Below are 18682 nucleotides of genomic sequence, written 5' to 3'. Positions count from 1 at the left end.
TCCTCCGGGCTCCGCTCATGTCACTGGCGCTTCTTCTGGCGGCCCGAAGGGTGGCGAGACCGAGGCCGGGAGGGTTGGGTGAGGCGGGCGCCGGCTTGGGGGGTCGCTCGGGGCGGGGGTGGCCCGCGGCCGTGGGGAGGTCGCTGAGGTATTTTTCCTTTCTTTCCTGCGGGGGGAGGCGGGGGAGGGGCGCCTCCGTTCGCTCTCCCGCTCACTGGGCTGCGCTCCCAGCCGCGTCGGTGGCCTGCGGTCCCCAAGTTTTGGGGGGCGAGGGCTGCCGTGTCTGCCCTGTCGGGTGCCCGCTTGGCCCGGCTGCTCCCCGGCGCGGGGCTGCGCGGCGCTTGCTCCTCACGTATTGTTTGGCTGGGTCTCTAATGGCGGACGGGGAGGCAGCGCTGCCGGTCTCTGACTGCAGGGGGGGCCAACCTCAGGCCCAGGGCAACTGCTTGGGGCAAATATGGGGGTACCGGCCCTGCTGAGTCGCGAACCGTCCCTCACCTCGGAATCGGTGCCTGGAGTGATGGGGATGACGCCGGGTGGGCAGATTTCGGAGGGAATAACAAGCCCTTCCTGGCGTCGGGGCTCCGGTTTGCCCTTCCCCCCTTCCCTCCCCAGGGGCAAGCTTGGTGCCCTCCAGCAACCCCTGTCTGGTGTTTCCCTTTCACGTGGTGTTTGAACCCAAATATGTATTTCACGGTATACTTTTCGCACGAGTGTGTTGTGGGGCGGGGGGCAGTAATACAAGGGCCGAAGCACTTGGACTGCTTATCCCCTTCTCTGCCTCCTTCTGGTGGAAAGGGCTCAGTGCGCCCACCTGGTTGGCTTTGGTTGTTCTTGATCCCGTTTTTTCATCTTTTCTCTTCTCCAGGACCACGAGTCGCCCGCAACCCTGTTTGGTGCATCTTTGGTCGAAAGTGAGGAGGAAAACAGCCCCTTTGTGAGTCCATTGCCCTTAACTAGTTGCTCTTTGGTGGACATGGTCATGTCGTAGGGGTTCAGCAGTGGGATGTGCCCGTCTCCTTTGCTTTGAGGCGAAGGTGGCAAGTGCCCCCCAGGCGAAGCCTGGGAAAGGGCTGGTAAGGAAGTTGGGAGTGGGCGCTGCTGTTTCACCCACTGCAGACGTTGCTCCTGCTGCAATACCAACCTCAGCAACCAGAAGACGGGCTCCTGCAGCTGCTCACGTTACTGAGGAGGAGGGGTGGTGGGAAGGAGGGCATATTTCTGGTGCCCTCTAGAGTTCCAAAGTGGGAATTGATATTATTTCATTTCAAATGCCAGCCATTAACATTTTTTTTTTCTTCCTTTACAATGGATCATTGATTTAAGGGATTAGAGAACTAGAACCACTTAATGATTTAGTTGTGTCTGATTCTCCTTTTACAATGAAAGTTTCATTGAAGGGATTCGAAAAATAGAAGCATTAAATTTTATTTCTCATCTAAGAAGCAAATTTTGACTCAGGATTGAGGGGTTGCTTGATCTGTCCATGTCTTTACTTCGCTTTATACAAAAGCACATGAAGTCTATTTCTCAAATACCTTTTAGTTCTTTTTATAGGCTGATTGGTCGTCACTTAAGTGTCATTCTTAACTATGTTATCTGAGAATTATTATATAGTGCTTGTAGTTTGTTGGTTTTAAGGCAGACCTATAATGAGCTAGACAAAGATAAAGGTAACCTATTAAATTTTTTTTCATTCAGTTTGAAACTAGTTACAAATTATCTAATGTGTCTCTAGACACATTGTATTTTGTGAGCCCATTGAGCGTTAATATCATTGTAACTTGTACATCTCTGCCTTTAGGGTTATACATGTGGAAGTTTATCTTTGTTTTAATACTAAATCCTAAATGATCAAAAAAAATTCAATCACAAATAGCTGCTGACTACTGATTATGAGGAGTCCTGGTGTGGTGCTGTGGGTTAATGCACCAGACTGCAAAGCCATTTGAACTGTAAGGTTGGTGGTTCAAGCTCACCAGCTGCTCCTTGGAAACCCTATACAGGGTCACTATGGGTCGGAACCGACTCGATGGTACTTAATGACAACAACTGATTATGAAGGATAATATAAAATGGCAGCTTATAACAAACACAGTGTAGGACACTGTCAGACACCTCCGTTAAGCTTGTCAAGTAATCAGTAAAGTAATAACATATATTGAGTGGCTCAGTGTATGCCAACAAAATTCCATGCTTTTTTCAAAAAAAGTTTGTTATGGAAAGTCTTAAATTTATGAATGAGAAGTTTACTAAATCTCCATGTTCCCATTTCTGCATTCTAAAATTATCAACACTTGTCCACATTAATTTTTGACATGGATAAAGTAATTATCTTCCTGAAAACCATTGATGTTCACACTCTTTTTCTCTCTAATCTTCGTAGGAGGAAATAGACTGATCCAATAGTATTTGGTAGAGCAAGAATTTGAACTTAAAACAATTTGTTTAAACAGCTGAAGTTAAGTAGCCATGCTACATGACTTGAAAGTACAGAATATATTTTTTTTACACGTTCAGAAATTGAGACAGTGAGAAAAATAAAAGATTAGAATCTTTTCGTCTTAGATTCTTTTACTACTAGAAGACAATGTATAACCAAATATTTGAAACTTTTTTAAAAATGAGAGAATCATGGTATTCAATTAGATATCTTGCTGCCTGCTTCAAAACTTAGGACCTGTCTGAAAATAGAAAATTTTTTTCTCAGTATATTAGAGTACAATTTATAGTCTGTAACTGGTACTTGAATGAATGTAGCTCCTTTTCTCCAGTGAGTTTTTTTTTAAGTTTTTGTTGTGAATTGAGTGATAGTTTACAGGGGAGAACATTGGTTTTCCACTTATTGTTTCATTTCAATGATTACAGTCTCCTCCGTGCATCATCATTCAACAGTATTTGCTTCTATTCCCTCTATGTGTTTTTTTTGTTTTTTGGATGTACACAAAAACACTTAGGAATATATAATCATTTAAACAACCAAAGGGCACATTCTGCAAGCCTGCCTCCTGCCTGCCCGCATACAGCCTTTCTCTTTCCATGAGTCTATAGAGTCCTCAGCTGCCTTTCTCTTTCCATGAGTCTATAGAGTCCTCAGCTGCTCCCTCTCTCCATGTCATCATCTCTGTCTCCATCTCTGGGGTCCCACATTCCACTTGTGTTTTTCTTCTGATGGTCCTAGGGTCGTCTCTTTCTCTCCAGTGAGTTATAACCACATTTTCACCAAAGATTTACTTTTATCAGAATTTGTTTTTTGTTTGTTCATAGTTGTGATGTTGACATTTGGAGATGAGAAATGTCAGTTGTGATTCAGTAATTCAAACTCATAAGAAATGTGCAATCCGGACTTTTCTGTAGTATCAGTACATGTGTACTAATGAAAACAGTGGTTCTGTTAATTAATATCAAACTGTTGTTCTTGTTTTGCTTTATGATTTTAGCTCAGAATTACATCATTTCACTACTTAAGAGCACGAATGTTGCTTTAAGAGTGCTTATATGAGGCTATGTTTAAGTGCTCTATTGCTAACTGAAAAGTTAGGTGCTTGAACCTACCAGCTGCTTTGCAGAAGATAGGACAGTTGGCTTTCACAAAGATTGTTAATTAAGTGCCATTGAGTCAATTCCGACCCATAGTGATCCTGTATAGGGTTTTCTAGTAGCAACTGGTGAGCTTGAATAGCTGCTGACATTGCAATTCAAATCGACTTTGCAGTCCAGTGCATTAACTGACAGCACCACACCAGATCTCCTCACAAAGACTACAACCTTGAAAATTCTGTGGGAAACTTCTACTCTGTTTTATAGAGTCACTAGGAGTTGAAATAGATTCATTGGCAATGAATTAATATTGCTGTAATGTGCTAGAAAACAGAATGAAGATTAACCTGACAATTTTTTTATTAAAGTTTATAATATAGCTTGTTATACTTTTATTTGAACACATGTTTACTAGGTGCTTTTAGATATAGTTACAATTATTGTGACAATTAATACTTTGCATATTTTATTATTGCACCCTTTTCTTTTGTGCACGGCATGGCACTGTGGGTTAATGCTCTGGACTGCAAGGTCAGTGGTTCAAACTCACCAGCCGCACCTTGGAAACAACATACAGGGTTGTTCTGGGTTGGAACAAACTTGACAGCATTTAACAACAACAACAATAATATATATTTAATAGGTCCTGGTATACCTTTGTATGATAAACACTGGTATGCTGTCAGGTTGGCAGATCAAACCCCCAGCTGCTTCTCAGAAAACTTACACAGGGTCAGTCACCTTGAATCAAAACTGACTTGATGGCACTTAGTAACACTATACGTTTATAAATAGTATGTATATGTTTATATATTTTTGCAAGTAATAAATATCCTTCCACCAACCTGTCCTTTAAAGCAGTTGTGGAATAGATAAGTGGTGACTCTTTGGTTTTCCATGTTCTACTCTATGTAGATAAACTCATGAGTTTTACTTTTGTACCTTCTGGTGGTCAGACAACATGGAATTACTCAGGTGTCACACAGGTGTAGACACATAAACTTTTCAGTCTAATGATGGACCATCCTTGTCCAACAATATTCCAGTTCTTAAATTTTTTATTGTACTTTTACCTTAAGTTTGATAAAAAATGCAAGTATGAAATTTGTTTAACTTTAACCTGGTGGTCTGGTATTACGATGGTAAGAATGCAAACGAAATGCTGGATGTCTGTCTCAGTAGTTAATAAGTGTGGTAGAATTTGAAATTTTATACTTTTTTCCTTTTTAGACATTATATATATATAATAGCATTTATTGTATAATAAAACTTAGGCATATTTAATTTGCATATGCTTTTTTAGGAATATAAACCCTAATACAAGTATTTTTTCAACTGGATTCTCAAACAGTACTTTATGTAGGGCCAAAACCCACTGCCATTGAGTTGACTTCAGCTCTTAATTATTCCATGTAGGATTTCTGAGACTGTAAATCTTTTCTAGAGTAATCAGGCTCATCTTTCTCCAATGCAGAGACTGGTGTGTTTGAACAATTGACCTTATAGCTAGTGTACCATGCCTAACCAGCAGTGCCACCAGGACTCCTTTATGTTAGGCAGGCATTTTAACTTAGGAAACAAATAGAGCATTGCATATAGATTTCTTTAACTTGAGATATTTTTCCATATTTTAAGCTTTACTTTGTATATTTTATTATATTTATGTCAGATCATATAATTGGGAGTTTAGAATTGAATAGGATTTTTGAACTTGTCATATCCAAAAGTTCTTATGTAGATTTCGGTCATAAGACCTCTAAAATTGCTTGATTGGAATTAAAGATAGTTTTACATTTATATTTATTTACTTATAAAGTCACTAAGAAAAATTGCTGGTAAGTCCATAAATTTGTACCATGGAGCTATTGGTGATAATTACCATTTATTTTTACATTTTATCATGGTTGTATACTACCAAGAAACCTGATTTACATAGTTGTGATTACAGAATTTTTATATATACAACCTGTTTTCTGAACAAGTCCCTTTATAACTTAGTTTCTCTTGTTAAGCATAAATGGGAAGAATGTCATTGTGGAGACTAATACCACAACATTTGGTAAAAAGTTAAATTGGCCACCTCGCATGTGTTAAAATTGGAACTGTAACACATTTTAGCATGTGTGTATTATTGTTGTTAATTGCCATCGAATAGGTTCCAACTCATAGCGACCCTGTGTAGGATTTTCAAGGAATGTCTGCTGAGTTTGAATCACCAGCCTTGTGGTTTAGACTGACCTTGAGCCACACCAAGACACCATTTGTGTTTTACATATTTTAAAGTATATTAACTTTTTCATAGCAATATTACTACCTTACAATGCTTTATATTGTGGTGAAAATATACACCACAAAACATTTTTCCAATTCAGCAATTTTGACATGTATAATTTAGTGACATTGATTACGTTCTTTATGTTGTGCATTCATTGTCAATTTCTTTCCGAATTATTTCACTGCCTTTAGTATAAACTCAGTGCCCCCTAAGCAAAATCTATCTTTTCCCTTCTTCCCCTGATAACAACTCAAGATCATTGGTTTCTATGTACTTGATGATTTCATACAAATGAGATCGTGCAATATTTTTCTTTTTTGCAACTGACTGCTTTTACTCAGCCTATGTTCTCAAGGTTCATTCATGTTGTGGTATGCATTAGGACTTCATTTCTCTTTAAGGTTGAATAATATTCCACACTGTATATATCATGTTTTGTTTATCCATTCATCTGCTGTTGGACATTTAGGTTGTTCACCCTTTTGAGTATTGTGAAAGTGGTGTAATGACCATAGCTTTGTTAGTGGGCCTGCTTTCATTTCTGGGCATATATACCTAGGATGGGATTGCTGAATCATAGCTGTGTCGTGTGATAGTTCCATATTCACCTTTTTGAGCGGTCACCAAGCTGTTTTCTACAGTTGTTGGTTGTTAAGTGCCATGGAGTTGGTTCTGACTCATTGTGAGGAACCCTGCATAGGATTTCTGAGGAGCAGCTTGTGAGTTTGAACCACTGACCATGCAGTCCAGTGCATTATTGCATTCCCACCAACAGTGAATGAGGGTTCTCTTGGATCAGGTGTTATACAACACTTGAAGTGCTTCTGTGGAATAGCAGAGTAAAATTTTGTAAATCACTGGAAATTGAATTTGTAGTTTAAAAGTAATGTGCAGAGAGGATCGCAAAATCACTTTAGATAACACAATTGGCATTTGTTCCTAGTTCTATTTGTTTTTCTTTTGGCTTTATAACCCCATTGTGTGAGTTGATTCTAACTCATAGTGACCCTGTAGAGGGTTTACCAAGAGTGAAATGTCTTTACAGGAGCAGATTGTTGTTGTTGTTATGTGCTGTGGAGTCGGCCCCTACTCATAGTGACCCTGTGCAGGGTTTCCAAGGCTGTAAATCTTTACGGGAGCAGAAAGCCTCATCTTTCTCCCGCGGAACAGCGGGTAGTTTCAAACTGCTGACCTTGAGGTTCACAGCCCGATTTGTAACCACTACGCTACCAGACCTTGTGGGAGTCCAGAGCTTATCCTACAACACTACCAGGGCTCCCTAACTTTATTACAATACTTTGGAAATCATAGCAATAAATTACGTAGTAAGAAAAGTACATGGTCTTTAATTTGAAAGAATTAATATGACTATTCGTTTTTGTTTTTACTTTCCGTATGTCGTTAAGTGTTGTCAAGTCGGTTCCAACTCTTAGCGACTCTGTATAGGGTTTCCAAGGAGTGGCTGGTGAGTTTGAACCATTGACTTTGTGGTTCAAACTGACTTGAGGGCCAGTGTTTTCTCACACAGTGTCATGCAGTTGTTAAATGCCATGTATATACTTGACTTAATTTCCTAGATTTCTTGTCTGAATTCAGGAGAATTTAAAACTAAAATATTTTGTTTTGTTACTTAAAAATATTAAAAAAGAACTTTTTCTCATAGCATTCTTGCTGTTAAGTGCCCTTGAGTTGGTTGTGACTCATACTGACATTGTGGGTTTCTGAGGGGTTACTGGTGGGTTTGAACTACTGACCTGTGGTTAGCAATCCAGTGATTATGCTACAGCACCACACCAAGACTCTGATAATAATGGAACAATTTTATGATCATTCAATTCAAAGAGGGATGTCTCTTGCTTAGGAAGATGTGGTTCTTAAAATGTTGAGCTGGAACACATGGAGAATGTTTCAAGGCATTCAGGGTAATTTAGAAATAATTTATTCAGCAAATAGGATATTGCAACTAAAACCAACCATGTGTGATTAAAAGGGCAGCATATACACCACAAAGGAACTCTGGTAGCGTAGTGGTTACAAATCAGGCTGCGAACCTTAGAGTCAGCAGTTTGAAACTACCAGCTGTTCTGTGGGAGAAAGATGAGGCTTTCTGCTCCTGTAAAGATTTACAGCCTCGAAAACCCTGTACAGGGTCGCTGTGAGTTGGAACCGACTCCATGGCACGTGATAACAACAACTGTATGTCAGTCATAAAAAAAAAAAAAAATGGACAAAATAGTGGGTTAACAGTTTTTTCTACTGTATACTCAGAAGAGGAATCCTGGGGTGGTGCTGAAGGATAATGCACTAGATTGCAAGGTTCAAACCCACCAGCTGCTCCTCAGAAACCCTACACAAGGTCGCTATGAGTTGGAACTAACTTGATGGCACTAACAACTACAGTATACGCAGCAGAGCTCTCATTTAGATAGTTGATGTTACTCTCTCAAACCCTAATTTTGAATTTGCCGGTTTGGTTATACCTAGTGATTATCAGATTAATTATGTTTCTAGTTCTATTCCTAGTTCTAGGACTAAAACAAGCTTTGAGTAGAAGTGAAGTTTCAGATTAGTGAAGTATTTGCTTTATCCTTTTTTTAAATAAATTTGTACTTTGACCTTTTTTACCCCTTATAACTTGGACATACTTAATTTACTCTAATTATATTTAGGAGTTTGAGTGTGGTGCTGTAGGATAAGCACTCGACCACAGGGTCGGTTTGAACTGTTCCTTGGAAAACCCTATAAAGGGTCGCTATGGGTTGGCACTGACTCGACAGCACTTAACAACTGCAATTATATGTAGCCCCAAAGTGGTTACTTATACAAGGAGACTTAAAAAGTTCATGGAAAAATGGAATGAAAAGAGGATGTAATTTTTCTACAAACTTTTGGAAGCCCCTCTTATCTTATATTCATGGTTCTGTAATGTTTGTTTTTTACGGAACAAAAATTTTGCTCTTGTTTTAATTGGCTATATAAATTCATTTCAAAGAAGTTAAGCAAGCTTTAACTGTCACATCTTCATTAGTCTGAGTACTGTGTCAGTTTCTGCTTTTTTTTGTCTTTATTATAGTGTATAGTTCTGTGGCTTACCCAAATAAGTATTTCTGTCTATGCAGTCATTTTATTATGTTTAAATACATAGTTCTATATTGCTCACTGAAGAAACACTTCTGATCTGATTATCATTAGTCTTTGTCTTCCATAACAAAAAACTCTTCACTTCTATTTTCTGTGTTCTCCCATGTATATATTACCTTTGCCATCCTTAACAATCTCATTAGGCTGTTTGCATTTAATTTTCCTCTTGGAGTTATGTTAATTTGTCTTTTTCCTAACTATTTTGTCCCTTTAAAAAAAAATGGCATGTAGCACCTGTAATAACATCCTATGCTGTTGTTGTGAAGTGCCATTGAGTCGGTTCCGACCCATAGCAAATCTGTATGGGGTTTCCGAGGAGCAGCTGGTGAGCTTGAACCACTGAAATTGCAGTTCAAACGGCTTTGCAGTCTGGCGCATTAACCCGCAGCGCCACACCAGGACTCCAGTAACATCCTATTGTTGTTGCTATGTGCCGTAGAGTGGGTTCTGATTCATAGCGACCCTGTATAGGGTTTCCGAGGCTGTAAATCTTTACAGGAGCAGAAAGCCTCATGTTTCTCCCACAGAACAGCTGGTAGTTTTGAACTGCTGACCTTGCGGTTCACAGCCCAATTTGTAACCACTATGCTACCAGAACTCCTTAATAACATCCTATGTTGTTGTTGTTATGTGCCGTGGAGTCGGTTCCGACTCATAGTGACCCTGTACAGGGTTTCCGAGGCTGTAAATCTGTACAGGAGCAGAAAGCCTCATGTTTCTCCCACAGAACAGCTAGTAGTTTTGACCTGCTGACCTTGCAGTTCGCAGCCTGATTTGTAACCACTATGCTACCTGAGCTCCTTAGATTACTCTTTAGGGTCCCCACATTCAGTCACCATTACCATTTTAGCTGACCATTGTGCCTTGAATCTTTGTGGTCTTCCCAACCTTGCTTTAAATGCTTGATCCATCTAAAATCTGTTTTATGTGGGCAGTATGTCCATAAATTTGTTGCAGAGCTTCAGTCATTTGGAAACATGTTCATTTGACTCTTGTTAAAAATTTGATATTAGCTCTGATTTCAAAAATATTTTTTATGGTACAGTTGTACTTGTTAAGTACTCTCAAATTGTTTCCGACACATGGCAACCCTGTATAGGGAGGGTTTCCAGGGAGCAGTTTGTGGGTTTGAACTGCGAACCTTGTGGTTCACAGTCCAGTGCTTTTGTTACAGTGCCATACCAGGAGTCTAGTAAGTATCCTTTTTTGGAAGAGCCCCTAATAAGATTAAGACAAGTGTATTATAGGGTCACTATGGATCGGAACCAAATCAAAGGCACTTACCAACAACAACAATTAGTGAGTGAGCTTGTCTGCAGGCAACCATTGATTACAGAAACGTGTTTAAACGTGTTTTTTTGGGAGGGGGGAATGGAAGGAATATACTTGTGCATGTATGAACTGGAACATACCGGTGAGTTGGTTCTGACTCACAGCAACCCTATATAGGGTTTCCGAGGAACAGCTGGTATGTTTGAACTGGTATGTTTGACTTTGTAGTTCAAACTGACCTTGCAGTCCAGCTCATTTTCCAGCAGCGCCACACCAGAACTCCATGGAACTCTAGTAGCAATATTTTTGAACTTAACCTTGTATATTGAGTAAGGGGACTAGTGGAGACAACAAAATGTTGGAAAGGTTACAAGTTAATTATGCAGTTGTTTCTACTTAAACATTTTTCTCACCTGAATATTGCTAGAAGATTTGCAGCGTGGCATGAATTTGGAGTAACACAGGTTGGGGTTCAAAATCTGCCCTGTCTGCAAAAGAATGTTTGAGGTGATAAAAGTGTTCTAAAACTGGATTGAAGCGATAGCTGCACAGGTGTATAAATTTGTTAAAACTTAATAATGAATTATATAAATTGCTCATCAGTGAAAGTTAATCAGACATTTTGCTCTACCATTTACTAGTGTTGTGATCTTAGGAAAATCACTTACCCCTGAGACTACATTTACTGAGTTGTCAGACGAATATAGTAATGCCTGCTTTGCAGAGACTGTTGTGAGATGAGGATTAAAAATAATGTTGTTATTAAGTGCCATTGAGTCTGTTCCTACTCATAGTGACACTGTTGTATAGGGTTTTTGAGAATCTTAGCGGGAGCAGAAAGCTTCATCCTGTCTCCCTTGGACCAGCTGATAGAATCAAACAGTTTACCTTGTAATTTGCAGTCCATTGATTATCCTACAGAGCCACAGCATTCCACCCAAATATGAGGGGGCTTCAGAAAGTTTGTGGAAAAATTCCATAATTTAAAAAATTTAATTTAATTAGACTTTTTGAAGCCCTCTTGTATTAAGGGATGTGACTGGCCAATAGTAGCCCCCCAACAATTTAAACATGCATAGATTAGTAACATTGATGACATTCTTTTTATTTTTTGTTTTAACTTTTGTTGTAAATTGAGTGAAGGTTTATATATACTGAGTGATCAGTTTAACATTCAACAAATCATATGCTTTGTTTCATCTCAGTGATTGTAATCCTTGATTACATTTTTAAAGTTGTGCAAATGGCTTACTATTCTTTTACCAAATTATTCTATCACCACTAAGACCAACTCAGCGCCTCCTGAGCAATACTCCATTACCTTTCTTTCCATACCCCTCCCCCCACCCCCTTGCCCTGTAACCACAGATAATCTCTGGTTTTAGTATATCTGCTCATTTCATGTAAGTGGGGTCACTACAGTGTTTTTTCTCTTTTGACTGACTTTATTTTGATCAGCATCTTTTTAAGATTCATCATGTTGTGGCATGAATCAGGACTTCATTACTTTTTGTGGCTGGGTGTATCCATTCATCTGTGTTTTGGGCACTGAGATTCTTTTCATCTTTTGACTATTTTGGGAAGTGCTATTCTGATCATTGATGTACAGATTTCTGTTTGCATTCCTGTTTTTACTTCATCTACCTAGGATTGGGGTTGCTGGGTCATATGGTAGCTTTATGTACAGCTTTTTGAGGTATTACTAACTTGTTTCCCTTAGTTGGAATACTATTTTATGTTTCTACCAACAATGGGTGAGGCTTCCAGATTCTGCACCATCTTGCTGGCATTTGCCATCTCCATAATGACTGATACTGAGCATCTTTTCATATACTTGGTGTTTGAATGTCCTCTTTAGGGAAATAGCTGTTCAAGTATTTTGCCCATTAATTTGATTGGGTTGGTTTTCTTTTTGTTAAGTCGTAGAACTATTTTATATACTTTGTGTATTAGATCTTTGTCAGACTTATGGTGTGGCGCTGTAGCATCAGCACTTGACTTTGAACCACAAGGTGAGCAGTTTAAACTCACCAACTACTCCTTAGAAACCCTATACAGGGTCTTTATGAGTTGGAACTGACTTGATGACACTTAACAACAGCAACAGATCCTTGTTGGATATATGGTTCCCCCAAGTTTTTCCCCATCTGTAGTTGTTTTCATTTTTTTTGGATAAAGTCCTTTATGAACAAATACATTGAATTTTTATGAGGGCTCATTTAAATATTTTGTTTTTTTGTAGCTTGCACTTTTGTTGTCGTATCTGATTACTCATTGTTAGAAACTAGGCTCTGCAGATTTTACCAATGAGTTACCTTTGTTGAGAATTTTAAGGTTTTAGTTTTGTAGGTTTTTAAAATTCATTTTTAATTGTTTTATGTGTATTGTTTGAGACATGTATTCTGATTCATTCTTATGCACGTGGAAGTCTAATTTTCCCAGCACTGTTTATTGAGTGTTTTCCTACAGTATTGCAATCCCCAAATAGCTAAAGCAGTCTTGAAGAAGAATAAAATAGGACTCACACTTCCTAATTTCAAAATAGTCTACAAAGCCACAGTAATTAAAACAGCCTGGTACTGGTATAGCAATAAACACAACAGACCAGTGGAATAGAAATGAGAGTTCTGAAAGAAATCCACACGTCTGTGGCCATCTTATTTCACAAGGTACTATGATCAGAGGACTTCAAGCTACCCTGTCTAGGATTTCTTAGACTGCAGATCTTTATGGCAGCATCTTGTCAAGGCTTTTGTTCCTGTAGAGTGACTGCTGGGTTAGAACTGCTGTCTTTTGGATAATTACTTAACCATTGTACCATCAACATTCCTTGTTGAAATTTTTAAGTGTCTTTATTTCTTTCCTAAATTGTCCTTAATTTTCTTATGCTTTTCTTTGTATTGTTGTCTTAGTCCATTGTATTAGAAAACTAGGGAGTTTTACTTACAAGACAGTTTCTTTATATTTCTTACACCATTTTATAGTCAGATTAATTTTTCCTAAAGCATCATCTGATCACATAACTCTGCAAAACTCTGTATATTCCTGTTGTTGTTGTTGTTGTTAAGGGCCATCAAGTCGGTTCCGACCCATAGCGATCCTGTATAGGGTTTCTGAGGCGTGGCTGTGATTCCTGTTGGCATGCGAAATAAAATTCAATCTAAGCCTGGACTTTAAGACCTTTGAAAAGAAGAAATAAGCTAGGAAGTATCTATGTGCTATTAATTTTTTTTTTAAGGTAGTTTTTCACATTTTGGGGAGACTGTCATGCAGATAGATAAATACAAACTGTGAAGAAGTAGTGTAATAGGCAGTGTACAGAAATAATTACAGATGCATATTAGAAAGAACAGTTTTTAAGAAAAACAGTCATTATACCAGGATCACAGATTTATAATAGAAAATGGTCATAAGATTAAAAGAATATTTTGAAGATTTGTCTCAAAATTAAAATGTAGTTGAGATTAGTTATCATAGTTTTAAAATTATCTTTGGCATACGAAATATGGATTTATTGTTTTTTATTGTATAATAAAAGAAGTAGGATACAGTCTTTTATTAGAGACTGAGATATCGGGTCCTGTTACTAACTATGTAGATTAAATGTAAAAATCCACACCAGTTGCCATCAAGTAAATTCCAACTCATGTATTTCAGAGTATAACTGTACTCTAGTGTTTTCAGTGATTGTGATCCTTAGTGGATACTAACTGCTAACTTTTCAGTTAAGTAGTTAACTGCTTAACTGTTTGTGCCACCCAGGACCTCCCACTCCCACACTGACTAGTAATGGTGGTTGTGGTGGTGTGCCGTGGAGTTGGTTCCGACTCATAGTAACCAAACTCATAGAGTTTCCGAGGCTGTAAATCTTTATAGGAGCAGAAATCCTCATCTTTCTCCCATGGAACGGCTGCTAGTTTTAGACTGCTGACCTTGTGGTTTGCAGCCTGACTCGTAACCACTACGCTACCAGAGTAGTTATGATAAGAACTTTTGACTAGAAGTATAGTAACTTATGTAAAGTGGGATCCTGTCATAGAAGGGAAACCTAAATTATTTTCCACTACAGAGTTTTCTGTCAAAGGCAGACATGTGGTACCCTGAAAAGCAAGGCACACTAGGAACAGGGATAGAACTGAAACTTGCAAGGTGGGGGAACTTCAGATAGCTTATTCACATTGCCCTTTATCAGTAAAAAATATTTATTGCTTATACAGTAAACCAGCAGCTCTGGTAGCATGGTGGTTATGAATCGGGCTGCTAACCTCAAGGTCAGCAGTGCAGAACTACCAGCTGTTCTGCAGTAGAAAAATGAGGCTTTGTGCTCTCGTAAAGATTTACAGTTTTGGAAACCCTGTACCGGGTCGGTATGAGTCAGAACTGACTCCACAACACATCACCACCACCACCATACAGTAAACCAGGAATTATGTTAAATTCAGGAGATATAGTGGTAGATAATAAGAACATAGGTCCTAGTCCTCATGGAACATATCTGTTGGGGAATACAGATGAAAATAAATGAGCAAGCAAAATTATAGATTATGTAAATGCAGCCAGGAGAATGGTGTATAATTATGTGAGAGTGTAATGGGACCTAATTTACATAGGGAACAAGTCAGTAAGAGTGTTTGATGGGGCAAGATCCTTGAGAGAGAGACATTTAAGTAGACTAGAAAGAATTCAAGCTGGATTCAGAAGAGGATGTAAAGCATGGGGTATTATTGCTGATGTCAGATGGATCTTGGCTAAAAGACAATACCAAAAAGATGTGTATGTGTGTTTTATTGACTGTGCAAAGGCATCTGACTGTGTGACTTACGGATAACAATGAGAAGAATGAGAATTCCAGAACACTTAAACTGTGCTCATGTGGAACCTCTACATGGACCAAGAGGCATTTGTTTGAACAGAACAAGGGGATACTGAATGATTTTAAATCAGCAAAGATGTGTGTCAGGGTTGTATCCTTTCACCATGCTTATTCAAGCTATATGCTAAGCAGATATCCACGAAGCTGAACTTACGATGAATATGGCATCAGGTTTGGAGGAAGGCTCATTAACAACCTGTGATATGCAGGTGATACAACCTTTCTTGCTGGAAGCAAAGTGACCTTGAAGCACTTACTGATGAAGATCAAAGACTACAGCATTCAGTATGGACTACACCTTAACATAAAACAAAAGTCCTCACAAGTGAACTAATAAGCAACATCATGGTAAATAAAGACAAGATAGAAATTGTCAAGGATTTCATTTTATGAAATGCCTATGAAAGCAGCAGTCAAGAAATCAAACAGCTTATTGCATTGGGCAAATCTGCTCAAAAGACTTTAAAGTTAAACAGCAATATGCCACCTTGAGGCACTTAAAAGCAGAGATGTCACTTTGAGGACTAACAAACACCTGGTCCAAGTCATGATATTTTCAGTAGGTTAATATGCCTGCGAAAACTGGACAATGAATAAGGAAGAACAAAGAATAATTATACATTTGAATCATAGTGTTGGCAAAGAATATTGAATATACTATGGACTGCCAGGAGAAATGAATATATTTGTCTTGGAAGAAGTATTGTCAGTGTTTTCTTTAGAAGTGAGGAGGCGAAACTTCATCTCATATAATTTGTACCTGTTGTCAGGAGGAATTAGTCTCTGAAGAAGGACATTATGCTTGGTGAAATAGAGGGTTGGCGAAAAAGAGGGAGATCCTAAATGAGATGAATTGACAGTAACCTTGATAGTGGGCTCAAATAATTGTGAGGATGATGCAGGAAGAATGTTTCATTCTGTTTGTACATAGGGTCACTATGAGTCAGGACTGACTTAATGGTACCTAGTGAAAAAAAAGTGCGCCAGACTGCAAAGCCTTTTGAACTGCAAGGTTGGTGGTTTAAGCTTACCAGCTGCTCCTCATAAACCCTCTACAGGGTCACTATGGGTCAGAACCAACTCGACAGCACTTCACAACAACAGCAATGAAAAAAGATAAGTATGGAAAAGAACCTTTCAGGCAGAGAACGAGCATGTACAAAGAGTCTTCTAAAAGTTATGAAAATGTATATTATGAAATAACTGTACATGGATTTCAAAACTTTTATGAGAGTAGCACAAATTCTGCTACGATTGAAGCAAGAACAAACATCAAATTTATTTGAATCTTGCATGGAAAACAGTTGAAATTATTAATGCTTTTCAGAAAGTTTATGGAGATAATGCCCCAAAGAAATTTCATGTTTACATTTAAAATAATTCATTTTAAAAGGTACAATACTAAGGTGAATTGATGCCCATATCAGTTTTCAAGGAAAGAATCTTATTCATGCCCTAATTGAAGAAGAGTGACAACCGCAGGCCTCTCAGTCATTTCAGTTTACACAATTCAAACTGAAAATTAAAAGCGGAGCAAAAATTCCCCTCCTATGTGCTAAAATTGTTGTACCCAGACCAGTTACAGACAACAGAGCTTTCAATGGACATTTTAAACAAGCGTGAATCAGGATCATGAAACATTTCTTGGAAGAATTGTAACAGATGATGAACTATGGCTTTACTGCTATGATCCTAAAGATTAAACACAGTCAAAATATAGTGGCTAGCAAGAGGTGGAAGTGGTCTAGCTACAGTAAAGGTCAGGACAACAGGTTTTGCAATGCTCAGAGGATTTTGCTGTTGACTTTCTAGAGGGCCGAGAATGGTAAAAACTGCTTATTTTGAGTATTTGAGAAAGCCAGAATTTTACAAGAAAAACATTCAAGAAAGCTTCCTCAGAGTTCTCCACCATGACAGTACTATTGCTTATTCCTTTCACCAAATAAGGGCAATTTTTTGCGTTTCTATGGGAAATACATTAGGTTTCCACCTAACAGTCCTGATTTGGCTACTTCTAACATCCTGGTGTGGCACTGTGGGGTTAATGTGCTGGACTGCAAGGTCAGTTTGAACCACAGGGTCAGCGGTTCAGCCTCACCAGCCACTCCTTGGAAACCCTATGCAGGGTCACTATGAGTCAGAATTGACTTGATGGCAACTGACAACAATGACATCTGGGCAGTGTTTCATTCTGTTGTGCATAGGGTGACTATGAGTCAGTACTGATTCGATGGCACCCAACAATAACAACAATGTCTCTTTATTTCTTAATCATGAAAAATGGTTCAGGGGCACCAATTTTCTTCAAGTTTATAATATGCAAAAGACTGCATTAAATTTATTGTTGTTGGTAAGTGCCATCAACTCATAGGAACCCTGTATAGGGTTTTCAAGAAGCAACTGGTTGGTTTGAACCACCAACTGTGTGTGATTCAAACAGACCTTGCATTTGAGTGCTTATCCTATAGCACCACACCAGGACTGTATTAAATTAACATGATTTAATTCCCAGGACCCTCAGTCCTTTATAGATTGTCTTAGTTATCTTGTGCACTGGACTGCACAGTCGGTTTGAACTGCAAGCTCGGTGGTTCACGCTTACCAGCTGCACCTCAGCAACCCTATACAGTGGTTGGACCAACTCGATGGCACTTAACAATAACAACAACAACTATAACAAATGCTACAAGTGGGTGGCTTTAACAAACATGTTTATTCTCTTACAGTTTGGGAAATTAGAAGGTAGAATTCAGAGTACTTGCTCTGGAGAAAAGTCCTTGACTCCTTTTAGCATTTGTAGGTCGTGTATTATTTGGAGATCTCCATGTGTTTTGCCATCAATCTTCCCCTGGATTTGGGAACTTCACAGTGCAGGAGGATCAGACTGCATGTCTAAAAAGATGCACTCCACTCCTGGCTCTTCTCTTTTCTAATGTTTTATTGTGAATTACGTGATAGTTTACATGGGAGAACATAAGCTTTACATTCATCCTCTGGTGTATTATTTAATTGCCATGATTACATGCATCATCAACCAACCAAAGAGTATTCCCTGCAAGCCTGCCCCCGGTCATCAGCACACAGTCCCTCTCCCTCTCTGGGACTAGGGTCCCCAGCCGCTTCATCTCTCCACATCATTGTCTCTGCCTCCATCTCTGGCATCACTGCTTCTCTAGGTAGGGTCCTGCTCTCTGCTCTTCTCCCTTAATCGTCCCAGGGACCTGGGCTTCTAGACTGCATAGTCAGTCACTCCCCGCCTTTTGCTACAAAACGTCCACCTTTACATTTCCATTCCTTGCAGTCAGTCCTGATAACGATTATTCACCATTGTACCACATGGGACCTATCTCCATCTCCTTTCATTAGCCCTGTCCAGACAGGTTGGATACTACTCAGTGGAGACGGTATGTTCCTCTACACCCTCTGGATCTAGGATCCCTCTTATTTATTTATTTATTTTTACATTCATCCTATTGTATATCGTTTCATTGCCATGGTTACAATCCCCTCCATGCATCACATCAACCAACCAAAGGGTATACCCTACAAGCCTGCCCCCTGGTTGTCAGCACACAGCCCCT

At 39.0% G+C, this 18682-nt stretch overlaps 1 protein-coding gene across 1 annotated transcript in view; it reads left to right on the top strand.

Moving 5' to 3' along the window:
- The first annotated feature begins 873 nt into the window (after window positions 1-873).
- The window catches only part of ZMYM2 (zinc finger, MYM-type 2), a 145112-nt gene continuing 127303 nt past the window's right edge, over window positions 874-18682 (top strand). Inside the window, exon 1 of the mRNA XM_006831970.1 lies at window positions 874-937. The gene's annotated coding sequence lies outside the window, so the exon portion shown is untranslated. The remainder of the gene's footprint in view (window positions 938-18682) is intronic.

This window comes from Chrysochloris asiatica, unplaced genomic scaffold, assembly GCF_000296735.1.
Source record: "Chrysochloris asiatica unplaced genomic scaffold, ChrAsi1.0 scaffold00005, whole genome shotgun sequence".
Classification (NCBI taxonomy): Eukaryota; Metazoa; Chordata; class Mammalia; order Afrosoricida; family Chrysochloridae; genus Chrysochloris; species Chrysochloris asiatica.
Note: the sequence above shows the minus strand (reverse complement) of the source record. Positions and strands in the feature narration are given on the sequence as shown.